The sequence below is a fragment of the Salvelinus fontinalis genome, chromosome 15, assembly GCF_029448725.1.
Source record: "Salvelinus fontinalis isolate EN_2023a chromosome 15, ASM2944872v1, whole genome shotgun sequence".
Taxonomy (NCBI): Eukaryota; Metazoa; Chordata; class Actinopteri; order Salmoniformes; family Salmonidae; genus Salvelinus; species Salvelinus fontinalis.
The window spans coordinates 37,546,909-37,571,308 of NC_074679.1; the positions used below are offsets into that span (position 1 = coordinate 37,546,909).

The window sequence follows — 24,400 nt, forward strand, 5'->3', positions numbered from 1 at the left end:
CTGGATGTTACTGTATGGATGTTACTGTCTGGATGTTACTGTCTGGATGTTACTGTCTGGATGTTACTGTATGGATGTTACTGTCTGGATGTTACTGTATGGATGTTACTGTATGGATGTATCCTGTTACTGTCTGGATGTTACTGTCTGGATGTTACTGTCTGGATGTTACTGTATGGATGTTACTGTATGGATGTTACTGTATGGATGTTACTGTCTGGATGTATCCTGTTACTGTCTGGATGTTACTGTATGGATGTTACTGTCTGGATGTTACTGTATGGATGTTACTGTATGGATGTTACTGTATGGATGTTACTGTATGGATGTATCCTGTTACTGTATGGATGTTACTGTATGGATGTTACTGTCTGGATGTTACTGTATGGATGTTACTGTCTGGATGTTACTGTATGGATGTTACTGTATGGATGTTACTGTCTGGATGTTACTGTATGGATGTTACTGTATGGATGTTACTGTATGGATGTTACTGTCTGGATGTTACTGTATGGATGTTACTGTATGGATGTTACTGTCTGAATGTTACTGTCTGGATGTTACTGGATGGATGTTACTGGATGGATGTTACTGTATGGATGTTACTGTATGGATGTTACTGTCTGGATGTTACTGGATGGATGTTACTGGATGGATGTTACTGGATGGATGTTACTGTCTGGATGTTACTGTATGGATGTTACTGTCTGAATGTTACTGTATGGATGTTACTGTATGGATGTTACTGTATGGATGTTACTGTATGGATGTATCCTGTTACTGTATGGATGTTACTGGATGGATGTTACTGTCTGGATGTTACTGTATGGATGTTACTGTCTGGATGTTACTGTCTGGATGTTACTGTATGGATGTTACTGTATGGATGTTACTGTATGGATGTTACTGTCTGGCTGTTACTGGATGGATGTTACTGTATGGATGTTACTGTCTGGCTGTTACTGGATGGATGTTACTGGATGGATGTTACTGTATGGATGTTACTGTCTGGATGTTACTGTATGGATGTTACTGTATGGATGTTACTGTATGGATGTTACTGTCTGGATGTTACTGTATGGATGTTACTGTCTGGATGTTACTGTATGGATGTTACTGTCTGGATGTTACTGTCTGGATGTTACTGTATGGATGTTACTGTCTGGATGTTACTGTATGGATGTTACTGTATGGATGTTACTGTCTGGATGTTACTGTATGGATGAATCCTGTTACTGTATGGATGTTACTGTCTGGATGTTACTATATGGATGTTACTGGATGGATGTTACTGGATGGATGTTACTGTCTGGCTGTTACTGGATGGATGTTACTGTCTGGCTGTTACTGTATGGATGTTACTGGATGGATGTTACTGGATGGATGTTACTGTCTGGATGTTACTGGATGGATGTTACTGGATGGATGTTACTGGACGGATGTTACTGGATGGATGTTACTGTCTGGATGTATTCTGTTACTGTATGGATGTATCCTGTTACTGTCTGGATGTTACTGTCTGGATGTTACTGTTTGGATGTTACTGTCTGGATGTTACTGTCTGGATGTTACTGTCTGGATGTATCCTGTTACTGTATGGATGTATCCTGTTACTGTCTGGATGTTACTGTATGGATGTTACTGTCTGGATGTTACTGTCTGGATGTTACTGTATGGATGTTACTGTCTGGATGTTACTGGATGGATGTTACTGTCTGGATGTTACTGTCTGGATGTTACTGTATGGATGTTACTGTCTGGATGTTACTGTATGGATGTTACTGTATGGATGTTACTGTTTGGATGTTACTGTATGGATGTTACTGTCTGGATGTTACTGTCTGGATGTTACTGTATGGATGTTACTGTCTGGATGTATCCTGTTACTGTATGGATGTTACTGTCTGGATGTTACTGTCTGTATGGTGGTGCTCTACAATAATGGATGAATGGTGGTGCTCTATGCCCCAGAGGAGGGCCTGGCCCCATAGCTTGTAATCACATTCTCCTTAGCTGGGCACTGGAAGAGGTGGTGTGTGTGTGAGGGGGGTGTTTAGTAATCCTTTTCATGCACCTCCCTACCTCTGACCCCCCACACCATAGCTAACATCCTGATTGCCAGAAAGCTCCCATTATCACATTCCATTAGGTGTAATTTCATAAAAGTCGAAAGATCTCTGGCGATGAACGGAAACAAAAGAGAGGGAGGCATTAACGTTTTACTGCAGTGGGCTAAATCAGGGTCACACAGAGTGTTTCTTGGTCTTAAACAAGGCTACTTTGAAACCCAAGTATGCACCTCACACACGTGGTTCTGGGCTTAAAAAGAGAGGACACCTGTACCATGTCAGATATAGAATTGAAATGTATTACATTTTGAGTCTGCAACCCAATATTACACTTTATATACATCACAGAAAACCATTTGACATAGAAACACCAGATTTTCAGTCGGTTTTTTAATGTTATGCAATTCTGAAAAATATGAATAACATTCTGCCCATGAGACCACTAGGTCATTTGACTGCAGGAAAGGGCTACTGACCAGACTGCAGCCAAATGAATGTATGGGAACGCACAGGGCACCATGTGTTCTGATATGAGGTCTCAGACACACTTGTCTTCTGTCCTTCAGATGCTCCTTCCCTCATAGGCATGGAAAGAAGGACACAGAGGGAAAGAGGAAGCGAGAGAGGGGGAAAGAGAGAGGGAGACAGAGATGGAGAGAGCAAGGGAGTCAGAGCGATCGGAGAGAGCAATAGAAAATAGCAAGCTATAGATAGAGGTTCCTATTTTGTCACAGCCTTTATAGGCACCTTGTCTCAATGAATTTTTATTAGTGATAGATAAAACTGGCCATATTGTGTGAAGTCAATATGTTTGTTCCTGATTAAAACAAACTGATTTGGGCCCTGATATTGATTTAATTTCCTCCAATGCTAATAAATATGTACTACACTGGCCATTTGTTATACATTTCTCCCTACACCTGCACTCTGTTTTTTATCTGGCTAACACTGGATTGATTGAAAAAGGTAAGTGTGTGTGTTGGTCCTGTGTTGCTGGCTGGCTGGCAGGCAGGCTGTTGTTTGCCAAGGCTAGGGGATTTTATCATAGGTGAGGGAGAGAGGGCTGACTGCTGGGAGGCACAGGCTGTAAATCAAGCTCATTTAGGCTATTTTTATTACTGTACTGATTCTGACACTCGTCATCCTTGAATTGCTTTGAGCATATGGCATATTTCGAAAGAGCAGATTGTGAATCATAAAGAAATAAAATTAATAACCACCTTCAGAACTGGAAACAACATAATGACAAGAAAGGGCTCCCCAACAGCCTTCTCCTCCTCTCTGCACACATTTTCATTTCCAAACTGCAGAAGGTCACAGTCAAGGTCAAAACTAATCTTCTCTCATCTTGCATATTGACCATTAGTCATATCTTAAGTGATAAAGTAGGAAATATCACACCATTTCCTTTTCTTTTATACTGTCATTATATGAAAGAGCCTTTATACTTTCAGAAAATGGTGCCTAGCCCACAATTATATCTATTATACTCTCCTGTAGGAAATTTAACAGGAATATCTGAGATCGTGACAGTTACCCCCACTACATTCCTACCCATCATTGTCTTCTTTATTTTTCAATTTAGAGAATTTGAGCTGTGCCATTTTTCCCACGCAAAACATTAAGAAAAATATATGATCTTTTCCGTCACTTTGCACGTCAAAATCCACATGAAATGGATAACTGATCACACAATCTACATTTTCCAATGGCCATCTCAGTCCTCCGGACTGGAAACCCATTGAATACCTGTTGTTTGAATTGAAGAGGGCAGTCCACAAGCAAAAACGAAGGATATCAAGGATATGGAACGATTCTGTATGGAGGACTGGTCTAAGATCCCTCCCAATGTGTTCTCCAATCTCAAATAAAAACATTGAGAAAAGGGCTCAGTGTTGCTATCCTCGCAAGGGGTGGGTGCTAGAGTATTGACCCCCAATCTTTTAGATTTTTTTTTTATTACTTGTGAAACAAAATGTATTTCTCTGAGCAATTGTATTAGTTTAAAATAATAATTGAACATTTTTTGGAGCATACAATATACAGTAGCTCAGTATTTGTATTATTTATTTTAAACAGTCTTTTTAGCTCATCTTTATCAAGAGATCCAATCATGTTGGACCCCCCTGTAAATATCCCTTAGTGGCAGACTAGACATCAAGTGCTGAGCTGGTGTTGGCTTGGTGTGTGTGTTGCCCTCTTTATGGTTTAACCATCCACATCAACACTACAGTGGTGGTGGTGATGCCCTCTCAGTTGACTTCTGACACTCAGAATACATTTCACTTAATCTGCGCTGATCAGAGAGCCACTTCTTTAGAATGAGCCACTGCTGAATATATGACAGGAGTGTAACCCCGGCCTTATGGCATCGTATTTTCAAACATTTGATCTCTATTTTGTGGCTAGATCCATCGCAAAAATGTTGTTCACAGGGGCATTGCTTGCTGCCATGTACTCTGCAGACCGTGTGATGATCTTCACTGATGATCAAGCTACAGTTGTGGAGTGTAACTTTATTTTCTGACCCTTTCGTCTGGACGTTGTCGACGGTGTCCGTCAATGACAATCACCTCCAAATTATTGATTAGCTGAAAGAGCAGCCTAATTCGTCCATTGGAGATTAACTAAAATATTCATCTGATCATGAATATTCATGAAGGTGATGCATTCATGAATATTAAATAACTTAAGAGTTTTTTTATGGGCCAAGTTCTCTGTAAAATATTGATACATTCTCAACAATGTATCTCCTCTCTCTCATAGTATTTGTGCTCGTTGGTAGAACACAGAACATTTGTAGATTAATGGTACATTGGTTAGGTAGATCGAAACATGATCTGTATTGATCTTCAAATTCTTATTAAAATCTTCGCCTATTTGACTTCTTAGTTGCATATGGGGTGGCAGGTAGCCTAGTGGTTAGATCATCGGACTAGTAACCGGAAGGTTGCAAGATTGAATCCCCGAGCTGAGAAGGTAAAAATCTGTCGTTCTTCCCCTGAACACGGCAGTTAACCCACTGTTCCTAGGCTGTCATTGAAAACAAGAATTTGTTCTTAACTGACTTGCCTAGTTAAATAATGAAAAATATGTATTAGTTCTATAAAATCTTCTTTTATATTTATTCTATGTGACTTCTCATTCGAACTTCCGGGGAGAGAATATGGCAGCATGCGGTAGTGAGATTACCCATTGTAGCCTGTCTGTGTGTGTTTACAGTTCAGGACTCCTCTCCTCTCCCTCATTAGACTTTTCATCTCTCTTTACCTCACGTGCCAGTTGACAGCTCTGCTCTGCTCAGTATGAATATTACAGCCATTATCTCTAATCCTCCATATAGAACACAGAACAAATGGAAAACATAGCTAGAGCACAGTATTTATCTGAGGGAGAATGACAATCAGAATGTTGATATCTAGACTCCTGTTTATTAGAGGACTGCTCAGATCAGTGAGTGCCGAGGAAGTGGAGCGTGTGTGTGTGTGTTGGTGTTAATCTGCATTATGCCTGGCTACATGCGTGTGGGTGGTTAGGCATGGTGGAGCTACAAAGGCGAGGTGTGTGTGTGTTTGTGTGTGTGTGTGACACAGTGCTGTGTTTTATGTATCTGGAAGGAGCAGGTGGTGTTTAATGTGGAGATTCAGCTCCATGGGGCTCTCTCTCTCCAGTCACTCACTGTCAGACACAAACACTACACACACACACACAGACACACACACTGTGGAGGTGATACTGCTGGAACCATCCACACATTCATTGTTGAACACACATGCACACACACACATGCCTGGCTGCATTAGTAATTTTCAATAATTCATAGTGAAGGCATAATGAGAGTGGAGAGTTAATTTGTTGACACTGTGTTCCATGAGAAGTAATGCAGTAGCTGTCTGTAGTTTAATTCAAGTAATGTTTGACTCTCCTCCCGTGTCATTTTAGACGGTCGTCGTGAGTCACTTCACCATGGGAGAGCAGGGAGCAGAACAGTTTCCCTCAAAGCTGCCGCTTGAATTGACCAGAAATAATAACAAGCCCTTCTTATCTTCGCTTGCGTACATTCTCGCCTTTTTGATAACAATTTTATTTTCAATGACAGTGTCTCTTGTTAAAATGTGGCCTGAATCAAAACCCTGCTGACGGAGTACCATGCCTGGCTGTCTGTATCTGCTAATGAAGTTGTGAAGTGTTCTCGTCCTTGCCACCTCAGTATGAATAGATTGACCGCAATTAAAAGTTTGTGTTTCTAGAACACTGTGATTCAGCCCATCTCCAGGGCAACCAGTGTCACTTCCAAAAGTAAACAAAATATTTTTTGGAGGCGGAGACTCTACAATTAATTAAACACTTCCGGGAGGGACAGTTTGCAAGCGAAGAAGTGACTGTTCATCGAAATCACATGTGAACAGGGAGGCACTCGGGGTTGAGGTGAATGTGTGTGTGTGTGTTGTGTGTGCGTATGTAGAAGGTTTCATTCTGATTAAAGGGAAACATTTCATCCATCCATAGATGCAGTAGCTATAGAGAAACATCATAATGACATGGTGGGGTTAGTGCTGGCACTGCCTTCAGTCAGCTAACAATCCTCCATTGAGTTGAGTGTCCCACTCCTGGGCTCCTTACCAAGTGGCACAGAACGACTACCCCTCACCAGGCCAATCTTTCACATCTCGCCTCTGTCTACTCTGTCACACCTCCTGACTCTTGGTTCACCTCCAACCTAACCCACCACGTTTCCTTCCCAACACAGCCAAGCCAATACCCCCCCACCCTGCACCCCCCACCCTGCACAGCCAATACCCCTTCACCCCGTATCACCCCTTCTATCGGCAGCTTTGGGTCAGATGCCAGTGTTGCTATACAAAGACCTCTGTGTTGGTTGGGGAGGCTAATGTTTGCTGCTGCTTTGTGTGTGTTTGTGTGTGTATGCACATTTATGCGTGTTCGTGCATTATTGCGCTTCTACGTTCTGTGAGTTTGTGTGTGTGTGTGTGTGCTTGTACATTGTGTATGCGTGTACCAGATGGCTGCTTGCGATGCGAATGGGCTCAGAAAATGGGAGTCATACCACAGGGGAGAGATGCAACACGCAGCAAGCCTTGTAGTTATAGAATGGAGAATCAGAGATCAAACTATGGCCAGCTGCCCCTTCTCAGTGCTGGGATCTGAGGGCAGGTCTTCCTCTTATAGCCTTAAGTCATTCTGACAGGCGGAAACACAATACCCAGCATCGGAGTTGAGGGAAGGAACAAATCTCTTTGTTACATCAACAAATCCGTCACATTTTAGAAGAGAAAAATTGTATAGTCACAACCTTTTACTTTTGAAAAGGAAACATGTTCTTTGTAGCTCTAATTATTTCCTAGAAACAAAATGAACACCAGTAACTACCTTGATTGATTGTTAGATTGAGAGGATTGGATGAGCAAAGCAGACCTGGAAAGGGAAAGAGGGGGAGAAAGAGAGAGAATGGAGGATAGGAAACAATAGAGTAGAAAGAAGCAGAAAGAAGAGGGGAAAGCCTTACTGTTTGAGGAGGGTGTAGTTGTTAGGCTCTTAGAGGGTGTAGTTGTTAGGCTCTTAGAGGGTGTAGTTGTTAGGCTCTTAGAGGGTGTAGTTGTTAGGCTCTTAGAGGGTATAGTTGTTAGGCTCTTAGAGGGTGTAGTTGTTAGGCTCTTAGAGGGTGTAGTTGTTAGGCTCTTAGAGGGTGTAGTTGTTAGGCTCTTAGAGGGTGTAGTTGTTAGGCTCTTAGACGGTGTAGTTGTTAGGCTCTTAGAGGGTGTAGTTGTTAGGCTCTTAGAGGGTGTAGTTGTTAGGCTCTTAGAGGGTGTAGTTGTTAGGCTCTTAGAGGGTGTAGTTGTTAGGCTCTTAGACGGTGTAGTTGTTAGGCTCTTAGACGGTGTAGTTGTTAGGCTTTTAGACGGTGTAGTTGTTAGGCTCTTAGAGGGTGTAGTTGTTAGGCTCTTAGACGGTGTAGTTGTTAGGCTCTTAGACGGTGTAGTTGTTAGGCTCTTAGAGGGTGTAGTTGTTAGGCTCTTAGAGGGTGTAGTTGTTAGGCTCTTAGAGGGTGTAGTTGTTAGGCTCTTAGACGGTGTAGTTGTTAGGCTCTTATTAAAGGGAAACTTCACCACTAGACACTATTTGGGGTGTTCTTCCTGTCTTTCTATATCATTATGAGTTATGAGAGGTGTTTCAGACATAATTATGTACCGTAGCATTTTTTTATGCCGGGAGAGTTCAAACAATGACGTCATTGGTTGATTGAGCCTGCTGTCTGATCTAGAAATTAATGGAGTCATGTTTTGTAGCAATTATTGTGGCCTTTGTGTTTCGTGGATTAAACGATCACGCTAGCAGCGAGTAGATATGGTTGTCCTTGTTCAATAGAGCCATTGGACTTGTCACAGTGATGTTCCTATCTGCCACGACATTGCAGGATTTCTAGGTTTACTCATTTTCCCTGGCTTTGTAAATACTACAGTCTGACGGGAGCTCTACTTCCTTGTCCAATTGTGTTCCCACCCTGGAAGGCAGTCTTTTCAAAATGGGGGTGGTACTAGTTTCTCCAGGTTCACGGGAAGAGGAGTTGAGACCAGCAAGCAGCAATGGGGAGCCACAGTCAGACTCTGACTGGTGGTGCCTATGCAGGTGCTGTCCAGACATGCCAACAGAAGAGGAATGTCTGTGCTGCAACAAATTTGATGACAGACAGTTCTTATTGGAGAGGGTCACTGCAGACCCCATGGATCGTGTGTGTGTGTGACAGACCATTGACGCTCATATGGATAGAGGGGTGCTGGAGACGTTCTTCAGAACGTTCAAGACTGGCGGCAGCAGCCTAGACCAGCTGGACAAGGAGGGAAAGTGACAAACAAGTTGGTTGTTTTGCTGTCGGTAGCTAGCCAGCAATATAAGCTCTCTTTTTACACAAGGCAGTGTTGTACAGTACATTATAATTGAGCTAATGTACAGTAGTCTAACATTATAGCTAGCTAGGTAATGTTAGCTAGCTAGCGTCAGTGCATCTCATTAGGAGCAAAACTGGAGAAATGTTTTGATGATGATGATGATGATGATGAAGAGTAAATGAATGACTTTGGCATATTAGTCTTTGAGTAACTACACCTATGTGTTGTAGCTAGCTAGCTAACATGTACCTGTGACGTGTAATATTCTTCCTCATGCTGCTACAGTAGGAATACAGACTGCAATGATTGCCCAAGAAAGTCAAATAGTGTTTTTGTCATTCTCTTACAGACAATACTGCTGGGTGGCCTAAAGATTATTTTGGGAGTTTGTGTTTGTTCTACGTGGGGAGAAGCTAGGCAGAGGACACCGAATCCCCTTGCCTGCATGTGCTGTTGGGGCCATTTGAGCAATTTCTCCCTCACACAGTATGTTGGATACAAAGAAGTTGATGACTCAAGAGTAGATGTGATAGGTCCATAACAACAATCTCCCCAAAGTGACTACAAACACCTCGCTGCACCCCCGAAAAAAACATAATATGCAAGTATTCCCTTTGTAGAACTGTAGTATTTATTATACACGTTAGTAGTATATTTTTCTTCTACTGTATATATGTCATATATTGCCATGATATATGGATCCTGAGTGGCGCAGGAGTCTAAGGCACTGCATCTCAGTGCTAGAGGTGTCAATGATCGGGAGTCCCATAGGGCGGTGCACAATTGGCCCAGCATCGTCCAGGTTAGGGCTTGGCTGAGGTAGGCCGTCATTGTAAAATAAGAATTTGTTCTTAACTGACTTGCCTAGTTAAATAAAGGTTAAATAAAAAATACAAATAAAATAACTGTTCCTGCATACTGCTTTGTAAACTCACCTCGGTCTCCAGAGCAAATGAACTTTGTCTTGAATACAAGCCATGTCTACTTATTTGCTACATTGATTAACTAATCTATTATTTTATTGAAACATTTTTACTTGCCAACAAATTAAAGTTGAAATGATACACCAACTCACTGCATATATTTTTTGGGCAGTAAGATTGTAGCAAGTTACCTCCAAGTACATTTCATGAATATCACAATGAATTGATCCAGAAGTTGAACACTTTATTGGTTTCTTATGTAGCTGGAATCATTTAGTCACGTGTCAGTACACTTGTGAAAAAGATTATAGAAAACATTTAATCAAACTCAATTAAATACATATCTACAATAGCTAGCAATATCTATAACACGGTGCATTTGTGAGCATACCAGGCATTCTATATTATACTACAACATCAGTCTAACTGAATGTGGATGTTGTGTTGACTGTATATTCCAGGCAGGTTCAAGTCAAATCAAATGTTACATTCCTGAATGTTCTTCCGCTGGTGAACCTTGTGTTGGGCAATGGCAGCTGGTCTGGCAGGACTTCATGAGCTCCATGACGTTGGACTCATAGACTATACACATTGTCTCTTGCCAGCCCCATGCAGTCTTTTCTTCTTCCGAGTCAGATGATGTTAAGCTTGAGCTTGTTCCCGGCTGAAAGATTTCATCCAATGGGTCTACAAGATCTGTACTACTAAAGCTGGTGTCAAGGTCATCATTAGAAGCAGCACGATTACACACTAGTCAGTGATTAGTCAATATTTTACTACTTTGTCCCCATCAATACACACTCAAACAAGGTACCATACCCACACATCCCCCTCGTGTCAATACTAACCTTCACACACAACACCCACCCCCAGCAGACACGAGTCAGTCACCCATACCATCCCCTCCTTACTAATAACTCTGATTTATTTTCTCCAAAGCTTTGCATCAACAATCAACTAAGCCTGCATTATACACAGAAAACTACAGTAGAAGTTCTAGCCGACTTATAAGCACACCAACAATGACAACAAGAGACGAACCATGTTTATGCCCAACTCCAGTATATTTATTTGCTCATATTGGAGTCATGAAAAGATTGAGCAAATATAAAAATATTGCCAACGTGTGGAAATCCACCGAATAATCTGCAACACTGCGGGATTCCTGCCGAAGCTGGAGTAGCTTCCGGGCAGCGTCTCTTCTGGACAATGGGGCATCGAAAACCTTCTTGACCTCCACCATGAACTCCTCCAGACTGAAGCATATGGCAGGTTGTTGTTCCCATACTGCCGTAGCCTAGGCGAGAGCCCTTCCGGACATCAGCGTGATGAGGCACGCTATCTTAGAGCGGTCCGCGGGGAAGGAGGAGGGCTGAAGCTTGATGATGAGGGCACACTGAGCAAGAAATGCCCGACAGGTGTCCCGGCTCTCCATCGAAGCGTTCCGGGGGAGGTAAGCAGGGTTCCCGGGAAACTGGGATGATCAGTGAGGCGGCGCCGCTAACAGCAGGGCTACTGAGGGACTGTGAGATTACCGTCGTGGTAGGCTGCCTCCCAGACCACCCGCTCAATTGCTACAGCAATGAGTTCAACGCTTGGTCATGGCGTTCGGCCAAGGTCTGGACCCCTTCCACAAGGCCACGAAGCAACTCCTAATGCTTACCAATGGTGGCTCATTGGGAGGAGATGGCGTTGCGAAGCTGGTCCGCGTCTGCTGGGTCAGTCATGGCCAGTTCGTACTATCACGTTTAAGGTAAGACCCAGGTGCAGACAGTGTCGAAATAACAAAAGTTTATTATTTGGACAGGGACAGGCAAAAGGACAGGTCAAGGGCAGGCAGAGGTCAGTAATCCAGATAGGTGGGGCAAGGGTACAGGGTGGCAGGCAGGCTCAGGGTCAGGGCAGGCAGGAATGGTAAAAACTGGTAAACAAGAAAACAGGAACAATAGCAAAGACAGGAGCAAGGGAAAAACCGCTGGTAGGCTTGACGAACAAAACGAACTGTCAACAAACAAACAATGAACACAGGTATAAATACACAGGGGCTAATGGGAAAGATGGACGACGCCTGGAGGGGTTGGAGACAATCACAAAGACAGGTGAAACAGATCAGGGTGTGAAAGTTTTGGTTCATTGTCCTGTTGAAAAACAAATGATAGTCCCACTAAGCACAAACCAGGTGGGATGGCATATCGCTGCAGAATGCTGAGGTAGCCATGCTGGTTAAGTGTGCCTTGAATTCTAAATAAATCACAGACAGTGTCACCAACAAAGCACCCCCACACCATCACAGCTCCTCCTCCATGCTTGACGGTGGGAACCACACATGCGGAGAGCAACCGTTCACCTACTCTGCGTCTCACAAAGACATGGTCGTTGGAACCAACAATCGCAAATTTGGACTCATCAGACCAAAGGACAGATTTCCATCGGTCTAATCTGCATTGCTCGTGTTTCTTTGCCCAAGCAAGTCTTTTCTTCTTATTGGTGTCCTTTAGTAGTTGTTTCATTGCAGCGATTCGACCATGAAGGCCTGATTCACGCAGTCTCCTCTGAACAGTTGATGTTGAGATGTGTCTGTTACTTGAACTCTGTGAAGCATTTATTTATGAGGCTGGTAACTCTAATGAATTTATCCTCTGCAGCAGAGGTAACTCTGGGTCTTCCTTTCCTGTGGCGGTCCTCATGAGAGCCAGTTTCATCATAGCGATTGATGGTTTTTGCGACTGCACTTGAAGAAACTTTCAAAGTTCTTCCCGGATTGACTGACCTTCATGTCTCAAATGATGGACTGTCATTGCTCTTTGCTTATTTGAACTGTTCTTGCCATGAAATGGACTTAGCCCTATTTGGTAAAAGACCATCTTCTGTATACCACCCCTACCTTGTCACAACACAACCGATTGGCTCAAACGCATTAAGAAGGAAAGAAATTACACAAATTAACTTTGAACAAGGCACACCTTTTCATTGGAATGCATTCCAGGTAACTACCTCAAGCTGGTTGAGAGAATTGCAAGATTATGCAAAGAAGACAAATGGTGGATACTTTGAAGAATCTGAAATATAAAATATATTTAGATTTTTTTAACACTTTTTTGGTTCCTACATGGTTCCATATGTGTTATTTCATAGTTTTGATGTCTTCACTATTATTCTACAATGTAGAAAATAGTCAAAATAAATACAACTTTTGACTGGTACTGTAAAAAAATAAACACAGAACATAGAACAGACAACAATCAAAGCTATATACAGGTGTCGCCAGATCCGGAGGCCATGAGAACAGAATTAGAAATGGTCCTTGAAAGCTTCTCTGAACAGCACGGTTTTGAGTTGTGCCTTAAAGGAGGACAGAGACTCTGCAGCCCAAATGTGCCCGACCACCTCGATTCGGTCTTATGTAACAAAATTTGAAATTGTGTTTTTTACATCGGATAAAAGTAGAGACTCCGAAGCTAGAAAATGGTATATCATACACTGCAGTTGAGGAACAATGGGAAAGTAATTCTGCTTTGAAAGTTGATAAACTTGTAACCCCACTTTTGAGAAAATGTCCCTTGAATGTTTTGGTGAACCTACTGGAAAGCTCTTCTTTGTCTACGCCCATTCAGCATCGTTCACACCCTCTTAAACCTTAGCACCACCCATCTCCTTAAAGATTCACGTGAGGCCATGTGCTAAACAAAGTTAGTATTTTAGTAAACAACCAAAGATTTCAAGACTAAAAGTGGTAAAAGTAGTAGCCTACAATAACGAAAAACTCCAGGTAAAAATGCACTTTATCTTGTCCTTGGCCTGTATCCTATTCTGGCTTTGGTGCAGGTCATGTTGTTCTTCACATTGCCGTCTCTGGTAAACACACACGTTATCAAATAAAATCTACATTTATTTGTCACATGCACAGAATATAGTAGGTGCAAATGGTACAGTGAAATGGTTACTTACATAGTAACAATATCAGAAACAGAAAGTGTCCAGATAAAACTATTTTATAAATATTAGATGATGCTTACCCAACACATTTGTTTAAATTGATGGGTCATGTGAAGGAAATGCTATCACCCCCCCAGCCACATCTAGCTAAGTGGATGGGTCACTGTTGTCTAGACATGTTCAATAGATGGCCGTAATCACCCCCAGACACACCTGGCTAACTTGATGGGTCTTGTAATCATCTGATGAAGTGGAGTCTTTTGTTTAGACATGTAGTTAGCTAGCTAAACAATAAACCGGCATAATCCCAACCTATACTACCAATACAAACATTGTCATAGCTGGAGTATGAATATGCAGGTAGCTAAAGAGCTAACCAACTAAGTTCAATTTTAGCATTAGGCTATAACTAGCAATGCAAATGGATTTCTGATTTGAATAATATTACTACACTGATCATACACGTAACGTTGAGCCAGCAAGCTAACGTTCACTAGCTAGCGAACAGTATGCTTTAACTTGCAATGAAAACAACTTTCTAACAAAATTAGAAACTTATAATATCTGAAAATGAAGCTAGACTCTTACCCGTATACATGGATGAACGCTTCACGACAGACTGGAACCATTTAACTCTGTTTTGTTTGTAGCTACATCTTGTTTGGCCAACGTTGTATCAAGTCACTCTGGTTCACACTGACCGTGGCGTGTTCAGACAGTAGCCTGTCACTTTTTTCAACTGATCTGTCGATATCGCCTGATCAATGTTGTTGAGGAAAGTAGAAAAACGTTTGTGGTACTCGATGGCTAACGTTATATCTTTCAAAAACGTCACAGTAGAACTGAGTATCAACACACACTGAGCAGCTAATGTTATAGACAGAAGCATGCTACATGGCAGACCAATCCAAACTCATCTCCCGGCATGTCCATTATCTCAGCCAATCATGGCTAGCGGGAAGGTTCCTGGCTTTTTCCGTGGCTAAACCAACTAGGCTCGTAATTAAAAAATGTTAGTCTTATTTACGGATGGAATACAGGTTTGTTATTAAAGCACATGAAAGTTCAAATGTACCTGAAGGCATTTCTGCCAAAAAACACATTTTGATAAAAAATACATGTTTATGTTCAAATGCCTCTCCTGTGAAGTAGTGATGTGCGACATACAGTGTGCCTAGTTTCCTGAAAGGTCACAAATGGTGTCTGGAAGTGTGTTCCACAGCTATGGAGCCGCGCAACTGAAAACCCTGTCACCCATAGTTTTTAGTCTGCTGCGGGGCTGCTGAAGGGAGACGGACCTGGAGGAGCGAAGCGTGCGTGTGGGGCAGGAGTGTAGAACGAGGTCAGACAGGTACTTGGGTCCAGAGTTGTGGATAGCTTGGTAGGAGTGAACCAGGATTTGGTAGTCAATGCATGAGCATATGGGGAGCCAGTGGAGGTTGAACAGCACTGGAATGATGTGCTCATGGGGGGAGGTGTGCGTGAGGAAATGTGCAAGCACAGTTATGGACATATTGCAGCCTTTTTAAGCACTTGGCAGATGCGCCAACAAAAAGGGCGTTACAATAGTCCAGACGGGATGAAATAAATGAGTCGCTCAACTGCAGGTTGTGATAGCATAGGTCTTAATCTGGCAGTGTTCTTTAGATTGAAAAATGTGACTTTGGTCACACTCTTGATGTTGGTTTTCAACGAGAGCTGACTGTCAAATATCACACCCATGTTGGGAACCTCACTGGAGGGGAGGACCTTGACACCATCAATATTGAGGCTGTAGCTGCTGGTGTTGTTTTTAATGGTGCGAGTGCCAATCAGGATGTCCTGTGTCTTTCTGCAGTTTTACTGCAGGAAACTCAACTGCATCCATGCTTCAATGTCCTGTAGGCAGCTGACCAGGAGTGCAGTGGCATTGACAGTGTTTGTGGAAGCATACAGCTGAGTGTCGTCAGCATAAACATGAAAGCCCAGTCGGTGTTTCCTCAAGATGTTTCCCAGTGGCAGCATGTAGATACAAAACAGTAGTGGCCCCAGGACTGAACTTTGAGGGACCCCCTGTGTCTAACCTACTAGGACCGATGGCTACAAACTGGTAATGATTAGTGAGGTAGGACCTGAACCAGACCAGTACAGTATCTGACAGGTCCAGGAGCTTCTCCATGCGGTCTAGCAGGATGGCGTGGCTGACCGTGTCGAATACTCCACTGAGGATCAGCAGTATGAGTATGCTGGCAGCCGCAGAGTCAGCATTCACGAGGAGTTCATTGGTGATCCTTACCAGGGCAGTCTCGGGGCTGTGTCCAGCTCTGAAACCCACCTGGTGACTTACACAACTGGTGACTTACTCACTGGTGACTTACACTAGCTTGATGTTGATTCCGCTGCGAATGTTGATTGGATCGGACTCTGGAAATAGAACACATAGTACAGTCACTGTAGCCTCTGTGGAAGTTAGCTAGCTAGCTAACGGTTAAAAATTATTATATCACAATATAGTCGGCTTCACCAAAAACAAAAATCCTGTCAACAAAGTCATTGTATAATCTCTAGGAAATCTACTTATCATACATAAAGTGAAATGTGTCCCTAGCAATCAAATAAATGTCAGAATCCAACTTGTGTCCAAACCGCACCATATTCCTGCTGTGTAATCAATGGTAGGTTCCGTGGTAGGAAGTCTCACGTGAAGAGCGTGGTCTAATGGCAGTCCGCCGTCTAACTCCTCAGGATTATGGTTCGGTTTGGACAAAAGGATTCTGATGTTTATTTGACACATTTCACTTGATGTCTGGTAAGTAGAGGTCCTAGAGAGAATACATATGCTTTTGTTGACAGGAAACTTTTTTTTTGGTGAAGCCGGCTATATTGTGGCATGGTTATTTTCCGCCGCCAACCACCAGAATACATAACACATTGGTTATTAGGCTCTGCCAGTTTTGACGTCACTTTGCTTAACCAATATGGGGTAACCCTATGAAAGGAGCTATTTACCTAGCTATACACACATATGTTTGATCATGTGGCTGATCTTGTCTCTCTGTAGGGGAGCCTGACATAGACCTTCTGGTCCAAACGTTTCATGCAATATGACAGCGTTCAACAGTGTGAATATGAGTGTTTATTTCCTGTTGCCTCTGCAACACTACCGTTCCCACTCCTCTACTCTATCTCCTGCTGCTACCTACAGTCAAGGTCAAATGAAAAAGCCCATTTGTATCTCTAATTCTCTCAATGGCCAGAGTTAAGAGATGCTCCGTAATGGATTGGACATAAAATAAGTGTTTTCCTCTCTAAACGCACATTAGAGACTGAGCTAGTCCCCAAACAAGAGGCCAGCCAGCCAGTCAGCAGCGAGCTCCAGCTGTGCCATCACCCGAGTCCCCATACCACCCAGACCAGCTCACACATCTCTCTCGCCCCCTCCCTCTCTATTGAGGGCTCTCTCCTTCTTGCTTTTTCGTTCTCCCTCTCTTTCTTAATCTTTTTCTCTTTCACCCTGGACTGAAACTCAAGCAGAGGTGTTAAATTGATAGTTATTTTAATTTGACTTAACGAGCAGAGCAGGCTTGACTGTATATAAACGTGAAAGCCTTAGCTAGCTACTTTCAGCCACCCTGCCCCTCCATCTATCCTCCCGCCTGCCTTCTCTCTCTCTCTCTCTCTCTCTCTCTCTCTCTCTCTCTCTCTCTCTCTCTCGCTCGCTCTCTCATTCTTTCTCTGCCTGGCCAGTGTGCCCTGTGGATGGTTCCATTGGAGTCCAGCTAATTACTGTGGTTATCTAGGACTCCCCCACCGCTAGATTCTAATTTCAAATAGCCCATGGTGCTTGGTGGTAGACGCAGCACACAGGGCTGAAGCGCAGGCAGGCAGCACGCCACGTAGCAACGCATGGCCCTTTCCATTTCAGACACCTGCTCATTAACGTTGCCTCCAAAACCAATCAGCCCGACGCTACATAGGTAGGCCGGATCCTATGGAGCTCTCCTCGCGTGACACCACTGATTTCTACAGCTCATTTTCAACAAAAACACCCAATGATCTACTTAACACACGAGGCGTCTAATGCATGGTGAATTGAATGGACGGATGGATGCTGAACGAAATCTGCCTGGGACCTGTGGGTAGGTTCGTACCGTAACAGTAACAGCCTTGTTGTGAGCTGATCTCTTGCCTTCTGTGAGGTCTCCTACAGGACCTAGACTTCTCTGTATCATTTGTGGAGGGGAGAGATATTCAAACAGTAGTTTCAGGCCAACAATTAGGCTTGGGAGCATTGGGGAGACGCTCAAAGAGAGACGTGAGCGTGTCTAGTAGACGCTGCAGACGGCCGGGGCCCAGCCGGCCCTGGTGCAGGTAAAGCCCTGACATGTAATTTAATATGTGGAGAGACGAGAGCACTGGGACTCTCATTATTGATCTGCAACACTGTTTGATTCACTGGAGTTAAGTTCCATGTTGCCATAACAACACTTGAAAGAGTAGATTGTAGTTGGTGTGCGTCTCCGTGCATTTGTGTTTGGACATGGGCAGAGAGGAGGAGAGGGTGGTCGAAGTGGGATAGGAGGATTCTGCTCTTTCTCCTGCCATGCTGGTCTGGATGACACTGAAAGAGGTGGAGGAGGGAGAAGGAGAGAGGATGGAACACATCAGGAACATTATAGAGGGACTTGAAGGGCTTGTAACAGAGAAAGAGAGGATGAGAGAATGGATCTTTCTTGAGCTGGACATTTTTTATGTTTGGGTTAGATAATAAAATATTAATTTGTGGGTGCTTATATTTGTCGTATTTCACACATGTACAAGTGTGTATTAATACACGTGTGAAATGGAAATGTGTTTCTTGGATATCCCACCTTGGAGAGTGGGGTCACGGCCAAACGTCCAGGGTCTTGAAGCACGGTTTCGACTGCTCCTACAGTCTTCGTTACTGAAGATATTCATATTTTATATTCATCCAATGTCTGCCATGTTTTTGGATGACTTTATGATATCGCCGCTGCTCGCGCTACTCCCTGTGCACACATGTGCATGTGAATTTGGGCCATATAAAGCAGACGCATGTAAGGGCTGTCGTTCTCCTCTTCCTCGGACGAGGAGAGGAGAGAAGGATCATCAGACCAAAATGCAGCATTCGGGAAATAAGCCATCTCTTTATTATTAACGACGGCAACACGAAAACAAAACACTTTCAAAATACAAAACAAGAAAACGACGTAGACGAAAAAACCTGAACATGAACTTACTTAACTAACACGTAAAACTCACAGACAGGAACAGACTACATCGAAACGAAACGAAACGAACAACCGAACAGTCCCGTATGGTGCAAGACATAACACAGATACGGAAGACAATCACCCACAAACAAACAGTGAGAACACCCTACCTAAATATGACTCTTAATTAGAGGAAAACGCAAAACACCTGCCTCTAATCAAGAGCCATACCAGGCAACCCAAAACCAACATAGAAACAGAAAACATAGACTGCCCACCCAAAACACACGCCCTGACCATAAACACATACAAAAACAACAGAAAACAGGTCAGGACCGTTACAGAACCCCCCCCTCAAGGTGCGAACGCCGGGCGCACCAGCACAAAGTCCAGGGGAGGGTCTGGGTGGGCAGTTGACCACGGTGGTGGCTCAGGCTCTGGACGCTATCCCCACACCACCGTTGTCACTCCCCGCTTCTGTCTTACCCTCCCAATGACCACCCTAAAACTAACATCCCCTAAATGAACGGCCAGCACCGGGAGAAGGGGCAGCACCGGGACAAGGGGCAGCACCGGGACAAGGGGTAGCACCGGGACAAGGGGCAGCACCGGGACAAGGGGCAGCACCAGGATAAGCGGCAGCACCAGGATAAGCGGCAGCACCAGGATAAGGGGCAGCACCGGGATAAGGGGCAGCACCGGGACAAGGGGCAGCACCGGGATAAGGGGCAGCACCGGGACAAGGGGCAGGTCCCGGCTGAGATACTCTGGCAGATCCTGGCTGAGGGACTCTGGCAGATCCTGGCTGAGGGACTCTGGCAGGTCCTGGCTGAGGGACTCTGGCAGGTCCTGGCTGAGGGACTCTGGCAGGTCCTGGCTGAGGGACTCTGGCAGGTCCTGGCTGAGGGACTCTGGCAGGTCCTGGCTGAGGGACTCTGGCAGGTCCTGGCTGAGGGACTCTGGCAGGTCCTGGCTGAGGGACTCTGGCAGGTCCTGGCTGGACGGCTCTGGCAGGTCCTGGCTGGACGGCTCTGGCAGGTCCTGGCTGGACGGCTCTGGCAGGTCCTGGCTGGACGGCTCTGGCAGGTCCTGGCTGGACGGCTCTGGCAGGTCCTGGCTGGACGGCTCTGGCAGGCCCTGGCTGGACGGCTCTGGCAGGCCCTGGCTGGACGGCTCTGGCAGGTCCTGGCTGTACGGCTCTGGCAGGTCCTGGCTGGACGGCTCTGGCAGGTCCTGGCTGGACGGCTCTGGCAGGTCATAGCAGGACGGCTCTGGCAGGTCATAGCAGGACGGCTCTGGCAGGTCATAGCAGGACTGCTCTGGCTGGTCATGGCAGGACGGCTCTGGCTGGTCATGGCAGGACGGCTCTGGCTGGTCATGGCAGGACGGCTCTGGCTGGTCATGGCAGGACGGCTCTGGCTGGTCATGGCAGGACGGCTCTGGCTGGTCATGGCAGGACGGCTCTGTAGGGAGGAGAAGGAGAGACAGCCTGGTGCGTGGTCTAGGCACTGGCTGCGCTGGAGAGGAGGAAACAGCAGGAGAGAGAACCCGGAGAGACAGCCTGGTACGGGGGGCTGCCACCGGAGGACTGGTACATGGAGGTGGCACCGGGTCTACCGGACCGTGAAGGAGGACACGTGCTCTTGAGCACCGAGCCTGCCCAACCTTACCAGGTTGAATGGTGCCCGTAGCCCTGCCAGTGCGGCGAGGTGGAATAGCCCGCACTGGACTATACTGGCAAACCGGGGACACCACTCGTAAGGCTGGTGCCATGTATGCCGGCCCGAGGAGACGCACTGGTGGCCAGATGCGTTGGGCCGGCTTCATGACATCCAGCTCGATGCCCAACTTAGCCCTCCCAGTGCGGCAAGGTGGAATAGCCCGCACTGGGCTAAGCACGCGTACTGGGGACACCGTGCGCTTTACCGCATAACACGGTGTCTTACCAGTACGACGCCTTCTACCTCCACGGTAAGCACGGGGAGTTGGCTCGGGTATCCTACCCGGCTTTGCCACACTCCTCGTGTGCCCCCCCCAAGAAATTTTTGGGTCTGACTCACGGGCTCCCAACCGCGTCGCCGCGCTGCCTCCTCATACCAGCGCCTCTCAGCCTTCGCTGCTTCCAACTCCTCCTTGGGACGGCGATATTCCCCTGGCTGAGCCCAAGGTCCTCTACCGTCCAGGATCTCCTCCCAAGTCCAGGAGTCCTTGTTGCTCTGTTGAGCACTCCCTTGCCGCTTGGTCGTAGTTTAGTGGGTGATTCTGTAAGGGCTGTCGTTCTCCTCTTCCTCGGACGAGGAGAGGAGAGAAGGATCATCAGACCAAAATGCAGCATTCGGGAAATAAGCCATCTCTTTATTATTAACGACGGCAACACGAAAACAAAACACTTTCAAAATACAAAACAAGAAAACGACGTAGACGAAAAAACCTGAACTTACTTAACTAACACGTAAAACTCACGGACAGGAACAGACTACATCGAAACGAAACGAAACGAACAACCGAACAGTCCCGTATGGTGCAAGACATAACACAGATACGGAAGACAATCACCCACAAACAAACAGTGAGAACACCCTACCTAAATATGACTCTTAATTAGAGGAAAACGCAAAACACCTGCCTCTAATCAAGAGCCATACCAGGCAACCCAAAACCAACATAGAAACAGAAAACATAGACTGCCCACCCAAAACACACGCCCTGACCATAAACACATACAAAAACAACAGAAAACAGGTCAGGACCGTTACAACGCAACCCCGATATAGACAGGCCATGAATCGGTTTATGCGAACGTGAGTAGATTACGTTGAAAACAAAGCTCGGATATGTTGGACACAGTCTCTAGTTCTTTTGTACCTCAGTGGTCACGGCCAGCGTCTGCATTATCAACGGCGACCCTGGAGCAATCCGTTACTTTCAGTTACTGTCCCAACGCTAGCCAGCTAGCAATGAGGGAGCGGCCCTCTTCAAGGGTGCCGGAACTGATTGATTGAATCGGTGTCGGACTCGGCCAGAAATCAAAATAAATGACTTCCCAAAATCGGCCCAAGTACATCAGGCCCTTTCCGTCTACCTGAATTTATCCGACTTTACCGGCATCTTACCAGAATTCCCCCAGAAGGAGAGGCGAAGGTCGAGAGCCGTGCGTCCTCCGAAACACAACCCTGCCAAGCCACACTGCTTCTTGACACAATGCCCACTTAACCCGGAAGCCAGCCGCACCAATGTGTCGGAGGAAACTACGGTGTTTCTGGCAACCGTGTCAACGTGCATGCGCCCTGCTCGCCACACGAGTCGCTAGAGCGCGATGGGACAAGGACATCCCGGCCGGCCAAACCCTCCCCTAACCCGGACAACACTGGGACAGTTGTGCATCGCCTTGCACTGCGACACAGTGTCTTAGACCGCTGCGCCACTTGGGAGGCCCCATCCGCAAAGTTTTTCATTCTGATAAATTGCCTTGCACAAAGTATCAAAATACTAAAATTCAACTTAAACAGGAAAGACTCTTAAATCATTTAATTTAAATGTAAATGTAATTTTTTTTGTCACAGAAACAATAAGAAAGTATGGAAAAATAAATAAATAATGAAATGTTAATTATATAAAGCAGCCCGTGTAATCATCTGCCAGAGAGTAGCCACAATCGCCCCGAGCCCCAAGTAATACATTTGGGCCAGATAACTCACACCGGAATTTGTCCGAGCTCAATTCCAGCATCCTAACCATAAATAATACTGCTGAAGGCGGGCCACACTCGGGCCACATGACGTGAGCCGGAATCGCCCCAGATCTACTGTGCTAGCTGGGTACTGTTGGCTTAACCAGTCATGTTCTGTGCACAGTATACATACAGAATACATCAAATCACATCAAATGTATTTGTCACATACACATGGTTAGCAGATGTTAATGCAAGTGTAGCGAAATGCTTGTGCTTCTAGTTCCGACCATGCAGTAATATCTAACAAGTAATGTAACCTAACAATTCCACAACAACTACCTTATACACACAAGTGTAAAGGAATGACTACAAATATGTACATAAAAATATATAAATGAGTGATGGCCGAACGGCATAGGCAAGATGCAGTAGATGGTATAGAGTACAGTATATACATATGAGATGAGTAATGTAGGGTATGAGAACATTATATAAAGTGGCGTTGTTTAAAGTGGCTAGTGATACATTTAATTACATCAAGATGGCAAGATGCAGTAGATGGTATAGCGTACAGTATATTCATATGAGATGAGTAATGTAGGGTACGTAAACATTATATATAAAGTGGCTAGTGATAAGTTGATTACATCAATTCCCATTATTAAAGTGACTGGAGTTGAGTCAGTATGTTGGCAGCAGCCACTCAATGTTAGTGATGGCTGTTTAACAGTCTGATGGCCTTGAGATAGAAGCTGTTTTTCAGTCTCTCGGTCCCCGCTTTGATGCACCTGTACTGACCTCGCCTTCTGGATGATAGCGGGATGAACAGGCAGTGGCTCAGGTGGTTGTCACAAACTTTTACAGATGCACAATCGAGAGCATTCTGTCGGGTTGTATCACCGCCTGGTACGGCAGCTGCTCCACCCATAACCGGAAGGCTCTCCAGAGGGTAGTGAGGTCTGCACAACACATCACCGGGTGCAAACTACCTGCCCTCCCTGAGGACGCGGCCGGGGATGCCGTCTGGGCCTGCAGCCTTGCGAGGGTTAACCCGTTTAAATGGTACTTTCTATAATGTATGTATATTTATATATGCCCCTCTGAATGAGAGCAGGTTTGATGAGAAAGAGTAGGTCTTGTGTGGTCACTAAACAGGATTGGCATCTGAATACACGCCCAGTTTTTTGATGTTAGAATAGAGACTCATAGATTGATCCAGTCAGATTGTTGAGGTGGGAGAGAGGACCTCCGTTTCAGACGGTACTCTGAGCCGGCCACCAGATGGCACACTTTCTCCCATCAACCAGCCAGTCACTTTACATGGCAAGGTTAGACAGTGGGAGGGGAAAGTTTGGGTAAGAGACCTCGAACCAGTGCTTTGTGACCCACCCTGAACATATCGTTGATCACATAGAATTACACAAATAATCCATATAGAATGACATATAAAATAAGCTACATATAGGGTTATAGGATCTGCAGTGTGCTCAAAGACCTGTGTATAATGCTGTATTTTGCCAAATATTAGGTAGGCTAATTGGGTTTTTGAAGGCTTTCTTGTGTGTGTTTGTTTGTTTATTCCAAGACATCAGTAGCAGGCCTAAAATGACTTGACAGATAACCTTCTACATATCAAATATAGGCTTCGTTGGCAGTTCATAAAATCTAGGCAGGAAGT

General features: G+C 45.0%; 1 protein-coding gene across 4 annotated transcripts in view; it reads left to right on the plus strand.

The window, feature by feature from the left end:
- The window catches only part of LOC129811910 (A-kinase anchor protein 6-like), a 184,131-nt gene that overhangs the window by 105,939 nt on the left and 53,792 nt on the right, over positions 1-24,400 (plus strand). The window lies entirely within an intron of this gene.